Here is a 16,610-nt window from a genome sequence, read left to right as displayed (position 1 = left end):
GAAAGAGTATGGGTCCTCTGTAACTTTAATTTAATTTACTAACGTAACAGACATACAGAAAATCAGTCACACTTCCTACTCAACTGCTTGGATTCACACTGCTAAAGCAAGAATCCTGAAGTTTGATATTCTTCTGAAGTTCAGGTTCTAAAGTGGAGAAGCGTCAAAGTGCTACTGGTTCCAGTGCATCATCTGGTACAAGCTTTTCTTTTCTGGAAGGACTGCAAAGACAATGCATAGAGCCACAGAGGGTTCAAACTGGGCTACAATTGCTATTGCTGTGCTAGCACTATTGCCAGCACTGCATTCCAGCTCCCAGGGAGGCAGCAGAGTGGCTAGAGCTCAACTTGCTCTAATGTCAGTGGAGGAGTGTTCCCATAACTCTGCCTCACCAATGCTACAAAAAAAAAAAAAAAGTATGTGCATGAGTAAACTGCGTTTTCCAGCTAGAGGTCTGTTGTGGTTTAACCCGAGCCGGCAACTAAGCACCACACAGATGCTCGCTTACTCCCACACAGCAGGATGGGGGAGAGAATCAGAAGGGTAAAAGTGAGAAAACTCATGGGTTGAGATAAAGACAGTTTCACAGGTAAAGCAAAAGCCATGCACACAAGCAAAGCAAAATAAGGAATTCATTCACTACTTCCCATCGGCAGGTAGGTGTTCAGCCATCTCCAGGAAAGCAGGGCTCCATCACACGTAACGGATACTTGGGAAGACAAACTCCAAACATCTCCCCTTCCTTCTTCTTCCCCCAGCTTTTATTGCTGAGCATGACGTCATATGGTATGGAATATCCCTTTGGTCAGTTGGGGTCAGCTGTCCCGGCTGTGTCCCCTCCCAACTTCTTGTGCACCCCCAGCCTACTCACTGGTGGGGTGATGTGAGAAGCAGAAAAAGCCTTGACTCTGTGTAAGCACTGCTCAGCAATAACAAAAAGATCCCTGTATTATCAACCCTGTTTTCAGCACAAATCTAAAACATAGCCCCATTCCAGCTACTATGAAGAAAATTAACTCTATCCCAGCCAAAACCAGCACAAGGTCCCTGGGTCTGACAGTTACCGTCTAGCAATAATGCTTGTAAGGAAAGCCAGCTATTTCATAGTACAGACATTGGCATTGCCTGAGGTCAGAGATATGAATTACATGATCTCTTTAGCTCGGAGCCTCTCCGCTTGTTCACAGCATGGCTGGGATGGAAAGGACACTGTGTGCAGGGCAAATACCTGGGCCTCACATGCATAAAATAGTAGCATTCAGCTAAAGCTGGAGTCTGGACAGCTCATGGGCCTGATATGAGGTAGACAGCCTTTCAGCTCCAGGTCAGTCTACCATTTGCCAACCATTCAGTGACCTCAATGAAATTAACATGTGGTCTTAGGCTCTGATTCTGCACCACTAGAGTCCATGTAGCTCCACTGTGAGAGGGCACTGAGGTCCAGCTCTTGGTAGACAAGTGTCCACAGCAGACAAAAACATGCATAATCTGTGCACTAGTGATAATCATGTAGGAAAGCTCCCCATCACCAGTGCAGGCTGATACTGGTCCTCATCAGATATCTTTCAGGACCTGGAATCCTCGCATACAAAAACCTTCATAACTCCTTATGAAACATGCCACTGAAGTGAAGATAATCCTGTTTAATTTGAGAGATACCTCTCCCCCTCATTAACCTACTTAACAGATTAAAGGCCAGATGTTTTATATCAAACATACACTACAGTAACATTAGCTCAGTACTCCTACAGAGTGATACTGTACTGCTAAATGTTATTGCCTTTCAAGGGAATGCATCTTCACAAATTGGAATTATTTTCATCTTACTTATTAGCCACTGTAACAGTACAATACCTCCATAAAATTAGATTAATTTTTCAACTAATACTGATAACTATGGCAAACAGGAGATGGGGCCTCATGTTCTGAAGATATCCTTCTTCGTTGAAGAGGACACCTTTATACTCACATAAATGTTATTGTAACGAGGTATGAATGTTATTAAAAAATAACAAACTATCACAGATTTTTAATCAGTGTAGAGGGTCTTTCTACTCATCCTCATTCCCTTTTTCTATAAAAACAGGTTCTTTCTATCTGGCTGCTATGTTAATTAATATAATGAATGATGCTATTAAAAGTTAGGGAAGAGATATTGAGCTTTGTGTTCTGTGACACAGTTTCTGTCCTTTAGACATGAGCATCAGACCCTTGCCACAGCTGGTGCTGAGTAGTATCAAAAAAAGGACTCTCAACTAATGGGTCTCCAACTGACCTCCTCCTACAGCCTTCACAAAGAACATGGGCTATTCCTGACCAGGTAAAGCATTAGTAATTGCTACTCAACATCCTCCTGTAAAGCAGAGTCCCCCAGCTGGGGAAAAACTTGGTGGATCTGACTTCATCTTCGTGAGTGGTGGCCTGAAATCATGGGGTCAAACCTAGTTCCTGTCTCTCTCACACACAGATTTCCCATTTTTGGACATTGCCTTCTCTAACATAGACGCTAAGCACCATTTTTATTATTAGGTTCATTGACCAGGGACAGGAATCTCATGCTTCTATATATCTATGCAGTACTTAGCACTGTTGGACACAGCTGCAGTGTGTTCAGTAGTCTCAGTGATACATACATGCTCACTCTGAGGACAAGAAACTGCTCAGGAGTGTACTTAGCAGGCAGTGTGACTATATGATGCCTCTCTGACTTACAGTTTTCTGATGCATGGAAGGAGAGAGAGAGAGAGAGAGACTTACAATTAGCTCACAACAGCAGGGCATTACTCTACTCAGCCTATGTGCAGCTCTGCTGCTCTTGCTGAAAGGATAAAGCAGTTCTGTCCACTTCTTCTACTTACTTAGGCAGATCTACCTGTAGCTTGCTAGAAATCTCTTTTGTGGGAGGCTTTGTGGGAAGTCCTGTGCTTGCAGGAACCCTTAGTCCCAGTCACAGAGCCATCTTATGCAGGTGCCTGTTGCTGTGTCCATTTGAGCTTGGCAGGTGCTACCCAGAGCATTTTCCAAACAGGACATATAGTCTTTCCAAGGTAAGCGTGATGGCAACAGACACATATTCCCCTGGCATTTCAGACACTGGGGACTTCTGGCAGGCTATGGAATGCCTGACATAAACATGACATAAATCATATTTACCTCTATCTTGTTTATTCCAGATGGCAACTTACAGTGAAGTACACTGAATATTTTCCTGGTGACAAATTCTTCCACAAAGGGAGAAGATCTGCACCTCTGAACAGATCAGTGCCAGCATGACAGAGAAAAAGACAGGTAGGATGGCTGGAGTAGTGTAGCCTGTAGAACAAGATCGAGAACTACAGGTTAGGTAGTGGCTATATCTGAATACATCTGATGCCTGTACAAGCCCCAAAACAGCAAAGTCAGAGGATGTTGGTGGGCACTGGGTAGCAGACTTCCACCTTCTCAGGAATGACCCTAACATGGTCTTATTATATTTATTGAGATCTGTGGTCAGTACCAGGTTAGTCACTGTTTTAAGCAAATGTCTCATTAATGCCTGAAGACCAAGGTGTCCAGTGTCATGGTCGATTTGGATCTCTCAAATTTACAGGGCAACAAATTTTATTTTATGAGCTCATTAGGAAAGAAAACAAGGAAACATGACGAACAAGGGCCTAGTCCCCTTTGTACAGACTAGCCTAACACACGACTGCAGGAGACAGCAAGCTGCAGCTGATAGTGCCTGCATAAAGACCTTTAGCCCTTTCTGGCCATCGTGTCCTGCCTATGTGTTGCCCTCACTTTGACCTAATGGTGCTGCTCCCAGCATATGTCAAGCCTTAGCATGAGCTGTGTGTTAGTCAAAATCTGAGCAGAGTTGGGTGAACAGTCACACTCCACGGCATTACATCGATGACTGGAGGTACTCTTGCCTTGCAGGGGTGAGGGTAGGGGAAAGTTTTGAGCACTTTCACTGAAGTCCGTCTTCACAGTTTGTAATCAGGTAACAATTGATGGTACATGTTTTCAACATGGTGAGATATGCGATAAACACAGATATACAAGCATAATAATAAAAAAATCTAATAAAACAAAACACAGTAATACAATGATCATAGGATGTAACATAAGATGTTATATTCCAGTTGCAGATGGTGTGTAATGCCATAAAAATGTCAGACCAATGATGTCCAGCAGTTCGTTCAATTTCTGTTGCGATCCTGACAATCTGGCCAGTATCATGTTTGATTGCAATAGTCACTTGCTTTTGGTATGTAATAGCTTTTTCAGCTGGTTATTAAGGTTTCCAGTTCTTCAATTTGAGAGTATACTGTATCCCATATTGGTCCTAAGGGTATGGACCAAGTTGTAGGCCAGAATTCTGACAGCATTGATGTGAGATTTTGGATATGTTGGACCTCACTGTCCATGTTACAGCAGAGGTTACCAGTTTCTGTGGGTTTGCTTGGTTTTTTATGTGACAGAATGCCAGATTTCCCAATGCAAGGGTTAGCATTGTCTGATACATGAAGCTTCCTGTCTTTTTAGATGTTGTCAACATTGTCTCCAGTGGTAACACCTCACCATAGAGAGTATTAACCAACTTCCAGGGAATACTTAGTATACTTTCTAGATGGATACTTTCCATAGTATGCAGGTTGAATAACAGCTTTCACTTACTCACTTAACAGTTACTAGGGAGGGACAAAGAAGACTTAGGTCTTGAATCGTATCCAAGACCATATCCAATATTGAACCCAATATCCATATTTCACATGGTGCCTATTTTCTTTTCAGCTTCTTTTGTTTCTTTACAGCCTCTCGCACATAAACACACAGCATCTGGGATGTAAGCAAGCTTGGACTTAAATTTGAGGTACTTATAGAGTGCCTTCACTATCAAGCCTGTAAAGAAATTCAGTGGGAAAACAGACAGTAACTAAACTTGGAGAGTCAAATTCTTCTTAGCCTCTGTACTATTCACCACCTTTCAAATTTGCTTGTAATACCCCAGAATCTATCACTAGTTGTCATAGCTACCAATGGGGCAGATTTTCAAAGTGCATGCCAACATCCATCTAACAGAAAGATAGAGTAGGTCTTAAATCTGTAGTTCTTTTCACCAGGAGTTAATGATGCAGCCAATTTAGGCATCACAAGGCACAAAAACATTAAAAATATAATGATTTAAAGAAACTAAGTTATGACAAGGCAATTTTAAAAATGTGTTTACAATCACTGATCCAACCCAAAGCAAACAAAAATAATAATTTCACAAAACTGAAGTGTGTGCCACAAGAATGTACTGCTGGCTGGTGTTTTCAAAAGAATTCTATTGTTCAAAGTAGCTGACATAGCCAAAAGATACAATAATTTTATTACACTGGTTTAATGCAATAATTAATCAGTAATGATTAATTTCGCTCCCACAGTATGCACAGTTTCCCTTATCCCTTTCCCTTGAAAGTGCTGCAAAGCGACCCAGCGTTTTCTGAGTGATAGGTGTTGAATTCTCACCTGATCTCCTGGATGCCACACCAAGGTGTTCAAAGCATACTGCTGGTGTTGGTTCAGCACAGAGGATCATTCATTAAGAATATTAACTATATCACTTGTACTGGGAACAGCTGCAGTGAGTGGTTCAGTGGCACTGTTCAAGGCTCTGTAATCTACTGTTAGTCGCCACTTGCCATTAGGTTTCTTTACTAGCCACACAGGAGAATTGTAGGGGGAATAAGACTTGATAATGATTCCCTATTCCTCCAGCTCTTTTATCAATTCAGTAACAGAACGAATAGCATCAGAAGGTAACTTGCATTGTGGAATATTAACTAGCTTGCTATGGGGTAAAGGAGCAGCTGTTTGCAACAGATTGACAGTCAGGAATGCATTCATATGAGGTAAACTGTGGGCCAAAGTGCGTGGTGTCCCTATTTCCCATTTTCCCCACAAGTCCACCCATGACTGTCCCTTTAATAGGTGTTAGCCAAAATCTGAGCAGGAGTTGAGTGAACAGTCACAGTCCAGGAGTGTAACTGCCGAAAGCTTGGCTTTTTAAATCTGCATTTCAACACTGCAATAACAGGCCTACTTTTCTTCAGTGTGGTGTTCCAGTCAGTCTGACTGTGCTCTGCTACCATTACTCAGTGGCTATGACAATCATGAAACTTCATATGGGGTTTAAATATTGACCATAATGTCTAACTGTCATTTAAAAAAGCTGGTCCATATGTCTGCTATCACTTGTTCAGAAGCAGTGGGACACATGTGCTGTGTTTTACAATGTGGCATAAAGCTGTGTTATCTTCTCCAAACAGTGTCACCTTCTCCATCATAACTGGGAAAAGCTTCACAACATCCCTCTTCAGTGTGAGTTTTAATACATCTGAAGACTACAGTATAAGAAATTATAATGACTGAAATTGTTTTATCTGTGTTTCTTGCAGGAAGCCTGTGCCACCACAGGGCAAAAATCTTGTAATCTACATAGAGCCTGACTCTATCAGCCTTATTCCAGAGCAGCAGCTATAAGGAGGAGAAACATCCTCACAGTGATAAAGTGAAATACATATTGAAACTGCCTGTCCTTCTGCCTGCACTGCCCCTCCCCCTTTGTATTTCACATACTTATTTGAACTGCATACTTTTTCTGTACAAATCAATACTTACTGCAGAAGAGTTACTTTACCTGATAAACTACATGTTTCTCTTTTATTTTGGAGATTTCTCAGATTCTGTTGAACACTATCACAGAAACACAGATATGAAACATGGGTACTATTAAACACTATCAAGGAATTTCTTACAAGCTGCAATTTCTTTTCTCACTAGTGTTAATAACTGCTGGGCAGAACCTCAGAAGTGAAATCTGCTTCCATTTAGAAATGTGTCTCCCTTCATAAATTTTGGTTATTGGATTGTGGTGTGTCTTTAAAACATTTGGAAAAAGAACAACCATATACTTGTGCTAAATTTCTGGCTAGTATAAAATTATGTATCTCTAGTGGCCATCATGAATGCCACAAACTTACAGGAGGAAACATAGTGAAGGACTCCAGTGAAATAAACAAGCTGATATTTGGTGAGCCTGTGACTAATTTGGAATGGATGGGTGACCTGTACTGCCTTCTGCTAACACCATCAAGATGACACACTGGGATTCCTCAGATGTAGTGCAGAGCACTCCCATGCACCATTAGAAGGCTGTGTATAATGTTCATAGCTGATGGTGGTATCATTTGTGCAAGAGTGAAGCATGTATGCATATCTCAAAGCTTGGTAGTTCAGGTATTAAAAGAAATGTTTTAGCAATTGTGGCAGAGGACCCTGTCAGAGCAGTTATATACCAGGCATATACATACTTGTCACAGCCTTGTAAATCAGCTACAGCATGCGGATGTGACAGTATAACACGAGGCTCTTCAACTTCACTAGTTGCATTAAGGTAACTGGCCCTGAAGAAAGAGAGCATAGGAACATCCCCCTGCCACCCCAAATCGTGCTGATTGAAGGGGTTGCCCATTTCAGGAGTAGCAGGGAGCAAGCAGGGAGGAGAGCATAGCCCTAGTTGTCTGCTGCTGCTCATGTGGAACACAAGGGAAAGTGGACAAGGCAAGGGTCTTGTGTCTCCCCATGTAGTAAGGTAGTGCAGACCTTGAGCAAGCTATAAATTTCCCTTCAATCTCCCCCTTCCTTCCTTCCTTCCTTCCTTCCTTCCTTCCTTCCTTCCTTCCTTCCTTCCTTCCTTCCTTCCTTCCTTCCTTCCTTCCTTCCTTCCTTCCTCCCTTCCTCCCTCCCTCCCTCCCTTCCTCCCTTCCTCCCTCCCTTCCTCCCTTTCTTCCTCCCTTCCTCCCTTCCTCCCTTCCTCCCTTCCTCCCTTCCTTCCCTTTCTACCAGAAACTGCATAGCTATGTGTGCAACTGATGTAGCAAAGACAAAGCTAGGCTTCTAGTGTTTAACTAGATCTAACCACTGTTTGCACTGTGCTGTGTGCTACCTATAGGTAGTGGGTATCAATAGACCTACCAGGGGAAGAGGAGGAGATCACTTAGCAGATGTGGACTCATCTGTTCCCAGGACAAGTTTAACCATAAGAGAATGGCCTCAGCCCCAAAGCAGGAAACATAATAGCTACAAAAATGCAGCTGAAATATTCTCTTGTGCTGTCCCTCTGGATTTGCAGCTGGTGCTAACAACATAGTGATCATGCATGTGCTGCGAACTAGAGAAACCTGGTGGTGTCAGTTCAGAGATTGACACGTGTAGTCCATACCCCCCTTAACAATAAATTGCATTTCTGCTTTCTCAGGTAAAGATGAAAATGTAGCAAATACAAGTATATTCTCCAGTGTGGTAATGAAAAGGAGGAAGGGGAATGACATGCCCTGCAGCTTAATTCCAACATTAATACTGTAATTCTTATGAATTTTGTAATTCATAAGATACTGTCTTCCCTGGGGTGTGAAGGTAAGAAGCAGTCCCAGCCCTGCCCCTTGAGAGAAGTGGAAGGTAAATTGCTTGCACCATCCAAAAATACCATTCAGAGGGCAGAAAACGTGAGAAAAGATGTGGCTCTTATGCAGTCACCATTTCCTTGGAGAGCTGTCTGAAAGCCAGGTGCTACAGAGCTTGCAGGACAGAAAAAGATCAATGGGGAAAAATGCAAATGCAAAAAGGTCCTGACATGGATGTCTTCAGACAAGTATGTAGTTCCAAGTATGTGGTTGCTTTTCCACACAAAGGTTCTGTGTTGAGACTGCAATATTTAAGGGATAGAAAGAAGGGAGGAGTGATTCAGGATTGAACCTCACACTCTGTTCTCCAGAATGAACAGCTTTGAGAACAACAGTAGTGTTGCTGCCACATTGAGTTCATACCTTTGCTGTGTAGGTTGGAGGGTAAAAAGGGGAACTTACAGGTGTAGACAGCAGGGTCGTTTAAGGGGCACCTCCAACTCTCATTGAAAGAAGGAGAAGCTTAAAGGAGGGCAACTGAATTCCCTGCATAAAATTTGGTGCCTACCCACTTGCTCAGAATCATGCCACAGATCACTAGGACCATTGAAAAGAGGAACATAAAAAGGGTGGCACAGATCTAGGAAATTATTGTTAGAAATCAAATGGATGAGCTACCAACAGCAGGCATATGCTACAATTTATCAGTCAGCTGAATTTCCTATTCAGGGCTAATTTAATAATAACTGCTTTTAATTCATGAGCATTGAGAAGATAAAATTGCCTCCATTTTCCTTCCTGCTTTCACAGTCCCATGCAAAAGCTGGCTTTAATCACCCATTAGGCTGTGAAGCATGAGGAAGTATAGCTGGGAGTCTGGTAATCGGACTTTTCCTGTGTTGCTCCCCAGAACCAGACCTTCTGTCCTTGAAAGAGAATCAGGTGAACAAGCCATCTTGTAATTATCAGATTTTTATTTTAAATCCAACAAATAACTTGGGAGTTCAGCCTCTCTTCTGGGTTACTGTGCAAGTGCATACAATGCACATGGCAGAATGCAGGGTAACAGAGGTGAGTTTGACATTCTCTGCGCTGTGAGCAACATTGGGTGTCTGGTGCAACCTGCAACAACCAAGGGACTGCTCTCAGTCCTGCTAGCCTGGAGACTTTGGACCTTTCAATCAGCCTCACAGAGGCAGGTACGGAGACATTGTGCAAGATTTCTCTCTCTGCAATGGGGCAGTCTTGCAGTGCTCAGGCAGTGGACAACAGAAAAATAGGTATTATTAACATGTGGTATACATTTAGGGTAGCTTAAGATGAGCTAAAAGAAGAGCTCTCTCTATTCATTTAAAGATGAATTATTTGTTCTGCTCATGACAGGAGTCCTGTTCAGGTGTCTCAATAACGGCAGTAGAGTAAAACTGAGTAGAAACACATCTGTTTCTACAGAGAGCAGCAGGTCACTTCAGCCAAATAGACTATGAAAGTCTATCCAATCAGTCCTTCACTGCTGTGGCGGCATTCTCAAGGAACAATATTACTTATTTTCAAGGCATACCATGTCCTGTGATAACAGGATCTCCAAAAATTCATATGAAGCTCCAAAAAAAGTCCAGAGTTGATAGCTCCGTTACTTGGACAATGGAGAACTCTCTGCTAGAGACAAAATTAATTTGTGCCAACATCAGAGGTTCTCTAGAGATGAGTGAAAGCACTGGAAGACTTTCCCCTGAAATATGAATAGAATAGAATAGAATAGAATAGAATAGAATAGAATAGAATAGAATAGAATAGAATAGAATAGAATAGAACAGAACAGTTCAGTTCTGACTTTTGGGGCTGCAAGCGGCATGTTGCCAGCTCAGTATCTAATTTTTCATCCACCAGTGTCCTCAAATCCTTCTCCACAGGGCTGCTCTCCATCCATTCATCCTCCAGTCTGTACTGATATTGGGGATTAGCCTCACCCAGATGCAAGACCTTGCACTTGGCCTCGTTGAACTTCAGGAGGTTCACATGGGACCACTCCTCAAGCCTATCAAGGTCCCTCTGGATGGCATCCCTTCCCGCAAGCCTGTCAATCAACTGCACCATTCAGCGTGGTATCATCCACAAACTTGCTGAGGGTGCACTCAATCCTACTGTCTGTCAGTGATGAAGATATCAAATAGTACTGGTCCCAGTATGGAGCCTTGAGGGACATCACTTGTTACTGGTTTTCACTTGGACATTGAGTCGTTGACTGTAACTCTTTGGACATGGCCACCCAGCCAGTTCCTTATCCATCTAACAGGCCATCCATCAAATCTATATCTCTCCAATTTAGAGGTAAGACTGTTGTGTGGGACCGTGCCAAAGGCTTTACAGAAGTCCAGGTAGATGACATCTGTAGCTCTTCTCTTGTCCACTGATGCAATCACTCCACCGTAGAAGGCCACCAGGTTAGTCAGGCATGATTTCCGCTTGGTGAAGCCATGTTGGCTGTGTCTAATCACCTCCCTGTCTTCCATACATTTCAACATAGCTTCCAGGAGGATCTGTTTCATGATCTTACTGGGCACTGAGGTGAGGCTGACTGGTCGGTAATTCCCAGGGTCCTCCTTTTTACCCTTTTAAAAATGGGCGGGATGTTTCTCTTTTTCCAGTCACTGGGGAGTTCACCACGCCATGACTGACAGACAGTGGCTTGGCAACTACATCAGCCAATTCCCTCAGGACTCTGGAATGCATCTTGTCAGGTCCCATAGACTCGTGTGTGTTCAGGTGCTTCAGGTGGTCTCAAACCTGATCTTCTCATGCGATGTGAGGGACTTCATTCCCCCAGTCCCTGCCTTGAGATTCAGGGTCTTGAGAGATGTGGGAAGAGAGTTTACTATAGAAAACTGCGGCAAAAAAATTGTTGAGCACCTCAGCCTTTTCTGTGTCAGTTGTCACCAGTTCTCCTGTCTTATTTATCAGGGGCTTACATTTTCTTTTGTCTTCCTTTTCTGGCCAACTTACCTGCAGAAGCCCTTCTTATTATTCTTATTATTCTGGTAATGCTTGTCCTCTGGTTGGGCTGTTATCACCTGGATTAAGAAATTATCCTCAATGCACTCCAAGAGTCTCCTGACTGCTTAAAGCTTGCATTCATGTCAACTTTAAAATACTTGTCTGCATGTACAACTAAGTGGTAATATTTCCCAAGAACTCCTCAGCCCACTTTAACACACATTCATAAGCCTGTTACAAAGGATGATATCCCTTATACACTATCATAAGCTGAATTATATTTTAATCCTCAAACTCAAGCTAAGGTTGTTCCAGGCCTGCTCAATATTTATGATATAAGAAGTGGAAGAAAATGTGTCAAATATATAGCAATTGTATCTCACTATGCTTCGTCCTTTGAGAGGAAGTAGGTCCAACTTCCACTTCCAAGACAAGTCTAGTGGCTACAAAGACAGGGCATGGTCCTTGCAGAGCAGCCAGCTTTGAGACAGTACAGAGAAGAGCAAGAGGCAAGTGCCACTGTGATAGCATGTGGAATTAAGATTGTATGTTGCTTTGATGTATTTATTTGAGGGGCAAGCCATGCTCTGGGAAGGGTTCTCAAGAAAGTATGGACAGCTTTAGTTTGGTTGCATTCCCAGTCTCCCAACTTTCTTGGCACTGTCACCAAACCCTGTGGTCCTGCTGTATTTCTGCATGAGCCTACTGGTCAAGACAGCTTGTGTGAGGCAGCCTCTTCACTTGCCTGTTGAGGTAGAAACCACTCCTACTGTGCTTTGAGGCCACTAAACCAAAGAGCTTTGAATCCTGACTTCAGCATGGTCTTTCCACCGATTTAAGCTGCCCTGTAGGCAACCAACTCCTGTTTTGGCCCCTGTAGGTCAACACAGAGTGACAGCAGGGTGTGCACTCTGCTGCACCAGGGTGTGGGTGTCAGTATTATGCCAAGGCAGTGAATCCACTCCAGCCCTTAACTTAGGTCACACTGGTCACTGCATTTCCTCTTCTTATCAGTATAGTTCCTTCAGGAAGGTGAAGTCTGACATGAAGGATAGTTCACCCCTCAAAGACCTTTTCGTCTGAAGCAAAGACAGTGATGAATGGGAAGAGCTGTAAAATATTCTCAAAAGGGTTTGACTTTGAATGCACATCAGATAACAGTCACAGTCACAGCCACTTTAGCCCTTTTGCCTTTATGAGTGGTGATCTGCTTTATCACTTTATGGTTACTGATGAACTGTTATTAGTTCAGTGCTTCTGATGTTCCTAGGCACTGTCAAGCAAGGCAGTGTTCCAAGCTTGTTCTCCATCCTGAGGTGAAGTTTAACCAGAGAGACATGGTGTGTGTTCAGGCGGCATCAAACTTGAGACACAGGATATGAGTTCTGCCACCAAGATGCCACATTGCTACAGGCAAATCACTGCACTTTTCCATGCCTTTGCTTCTGTTCTTCCTCTTTCTTCTGCATATTTAGATTGCAAGCTTTTCAGGGCTACGGACATGTTTGTACAGCACCTAACACAATGGGGTCTTGCAGTTGACTGAGTTTTCTCTAGGCTGTCACGCTGCAAATGCAAAAGCAAGAGAAACCATAGCATTTGATATTCCTTTTTCTCTGAGGTCTACCATTTATGGTATTGCACCATTCCATTTACACCATCAAAGTCACTCTGAATGCTAACGTGTTTCTGCTCTCTCTGTGTTCAGATATTGGTAAAGTCCACTAAGAGTGACACACTGGTAGTGAGAAGATAGGAGGTAACAAGAGTGTCCTGCAAGAACTGTCAACAATACAGCCAGTTCTTGTCACACACAGGCAAAACCCTTCTCATTTCACGTACATTCCTTGCTCCTGTTTGTGTACAAATAAGCAAGTAATTGTGCATACTCTTCAGCTATGATGTGTGCTCAGCTTCATGATTTTTCTCCTCTGCTCTCTGAGCTTTGCCTAGGCTGGGATGTTTGCAACTCAAATGGAAGCTACAGCAGAGTATAGAAATTACTATTTGAGAACAGGGAGCCCACCAACAGTGCAACTTCAAAGTAAGTAAATGCTGGGATGGAGTGTGAAGAAGGAAATCAGAGGGCCCATCTTAAAGCTCTAAGATTTCTGTATGCAGTCTTAGGAAAATGTTATTTTAGAGCAGGAATAGAGGACCTCAATATATTTTCATGTATTACAAATGCTAATGTTTGTTTTCTGAGAGATGTGTTCCATCTTCTGCCTTTGCATTTCTCATTCTTCAATGAGGTTAGCAATTTTCCAGTGGCAGCTTCAACAACAGACTCACTCTAGTCCCTGTAGATCCAGTCCTTAGCCAGAGGCTAAGCCCATGACTCCTGTAGGAGTCCTGTGTCCAGTGACTCCTACAGCAGAAACTTAGCATCTGACACTGGCCTCCAACTCATAAACGGCAACTCAGGCTACCCTTGCAGTAAGAAGCAGCAGTCATGAAGTTAGCACCAGTGGAAATATCTTGTACGCCACCTGTACCGTTGTACTCAGCAATGAGAGTTTTAAGTCCTATTGATTTCACGTGTCTTTCTCAACTACTTAAAAGACAAATTAATGTCTGCAGGAAGCTGGATATGCATTTTCTCTACAGGAAATTTGCAGGTGAACATGTTTATTTGCCTGTGGAGTAAACACTTAAAATATGCATATCAGCTTTCTGTTGAGAGAGGTGTACTTTTAAAAAATCTGACACAACTCCCTGCTGAATTAGTTTTTTCAACTAACTACCATCTTGTCAGTCTTACTTGCAGTAGATCTTTTCTATATGTCCCTCTCATAATCAGGCACTTCAGCAGCACTGAGGGGGACAAAACAGAGATAATGAAGGATTCAAGGTAAAAATCATCCCATTGCAAAGTCTGGCTTACACAAAGCCTTAAACACCACTTCAGCTGTTACCAGCTTTTAAGAGATGCCTTGGGCACAGTGGAGGTTTAACTTGTTCAATTTTTAATGCAACAATAAACCTAGTATCACTGTTTTCAACACTGGACCACAGTAAGAACCCTGAGAATCATACCATACGACTGAGAAGCAGACCATTTGGAGATATGGAAATCCAGACTCAAATTTTGTGTTGGTTTTTAGGCAGAATTAGTTATGAGGTTGGAAGAAACAAGCACTCCTGGTCTGCAAGAGAGCTTGCATCAGTGTCAGATGTTCTTGTAGTGATTGCTCTGACTCAAACCAGTGCGGTCCAAGTTCACCTGAAGTGAAAGGAAGTATACAATACTGAGTGTAGTAGCTTTCTGATCATTGCAGTATTTCAAGTTTGTCAACTTTAAAACAAAATAAAAGTCACAACAGAGAAAAAGAAAAAAAAAATCACTTGTTATGACTTTTCCCTGGATCTGTTTGATGTAAACTATGAACAAGTTTAACTCTGGACATCCATCAGTATGTTTCTGTTTAGAAAAATGAGTTAAGATACCAGTTGTTTTAAACCTTAAAGAGAGAAAACCATGTCTTTAAGTACCTGAAAACCTTAAGCAGACCTGAAGAAGGCTTTCTGTACACTGCCAAAAGCTTGTCTGTTTTCCAAATGTGGTAATTACCCTAATAAGATATTAGGCTAAAGGTATTACCTCTTCTTGTCCTACTTGAGTTAAATGACACTTGGAAAAAAATCTGTATCTAGCTCTGGTAATGATATTATCTTGAAAAGGCTTGATTTAAATTAACAACCAACAGGAAAATGGAATTCCTCAGCTCCAGAAGTAAAGAAGTGTAATGCACCAGAACTGCCAGGTTACATGTCTGCAAGACTGCTAACCCATACTGCACAGAAACAGCCTTCCTGAACTTCCAGATAGCCTGTAGTCTGGAGTGGATGTTAGATTAGCGGTTGAAGTAGCTTCATACTGCAGAAATATCTTTTCTTTGCTTGTTTTCTGGAATCTAGGTGCAAAAGAGTTAGAAAGATTGCCTAGTTGAGGGACTGATGCTATTTTCACACCTTTTCCTGTAGTATAAAATCCTCCAGTATTCAAATCTGCAAAGTTTTAGAGGGCTTACAAAAAAGGAAGTCTGTCCCACAATGCAGTCTTACGTAATATCCTCAGTACGGGAGTAGTTTTAAAGCAACTTCTCCCCATGAAGTGAGTGAAAAATGAATCATCACAAAGCAATAGTGGCTGTGTTAATCTCCTTCTGCCATCTGTGTATCGCCAGGAGCTTCATGCAGGCTGCACGTGCTTGTCCTATAGCAGCAACATGAAAGAGGTGCGGACACCTCAGAAAGGTGAAGCAGAGGATCTGACAGAAAAGTACTTCAGATCCTTGTGTTCCACAGGGTCACAAGACAGGAGCTGTTGAAGTTGTTTCCTGATTTGGGACTGGAGACTTGAGGGGTTAGGTGTGTGGAGTTTAAGCAAACAAATCTAGAAAGACTTTGAATGGCCTTATATAACTGCTGGGACACATGAATCGTATCCGCGGCAGGCTGTAAGTCCCTGAGGTCTTAGCCCGCTGGGGAGTCACGGCCACCTTTTCCCACACTAGGTGAAAACCTAGAATGATGTGAAGGGGTGAGGGAAAAGGGTGGCACAGCGGGCTAATGCTGGCAAAGGCATGATTTGCAGAAACCTTTCATACTCACAGCATTGCATAGGAGAAGGTGGCACTGCTGTGATGTGCAAAATGAAATTAATTCTCCATCTGCACATTTAGATCCCACAGAATTGTTGTTGTTCCTCTGACAACAGTCAGTGCACCCCTCTAGGTAGTAAATTTCACTAAGTAGTGATTTTTCTTTCGTTATGTATGTATGTATGTATGTATGTATCACTTTTTCCGTTATTTTACTTCTCCTGAAAACCAAACCCAGCTGGATTGGCTCAGCAAATGCAGCCGTTTACCCCAACAGAGATGCACGCACGCAGAGACATCTTCATTACTTTAACATTCATAACATCATTACTTTAAAGCGTGACAAATTAAGGAGTTTACCGACATCTCTGATCTTTTGCATAAACCGGCAGGCACCGTTCGCCCCTGCACCACGAGCGGCCTGCATCAACCGTGCCCCGCTGACGCCTTCCAAGCTGACGGCAGGGTGGGGCGGTCCCTGGTCCCCACACGTGCCTACAAGGCCCGGCTCCGCCCGGACACCCCGCACCGCCCGGCGACGGCGGAGAAAGCGCCGCTCCCCGTGCCCGCAGCGCTCCCG

This window comes from Pygoscelis adeliae, unplaced genomic scaffold (genome assembly GCF_000699105.1).
Source record: "Pygoscelis adeliae isolate BGI_AS28 unplaced genomic scaffold, ASM69910v1 Scaffold289, whole genome shotgun sequence".
In the NCBI taxonomy this organism is placed as follows: Eukaryota; Metazoa; Chordata; class Aves; order Sphenisciformes; family Spheniscidae; genus Pygoscelis; species Pygoscelis adeliae.
Note: the sequence above shows the minus strand (reverse complement) of the source record.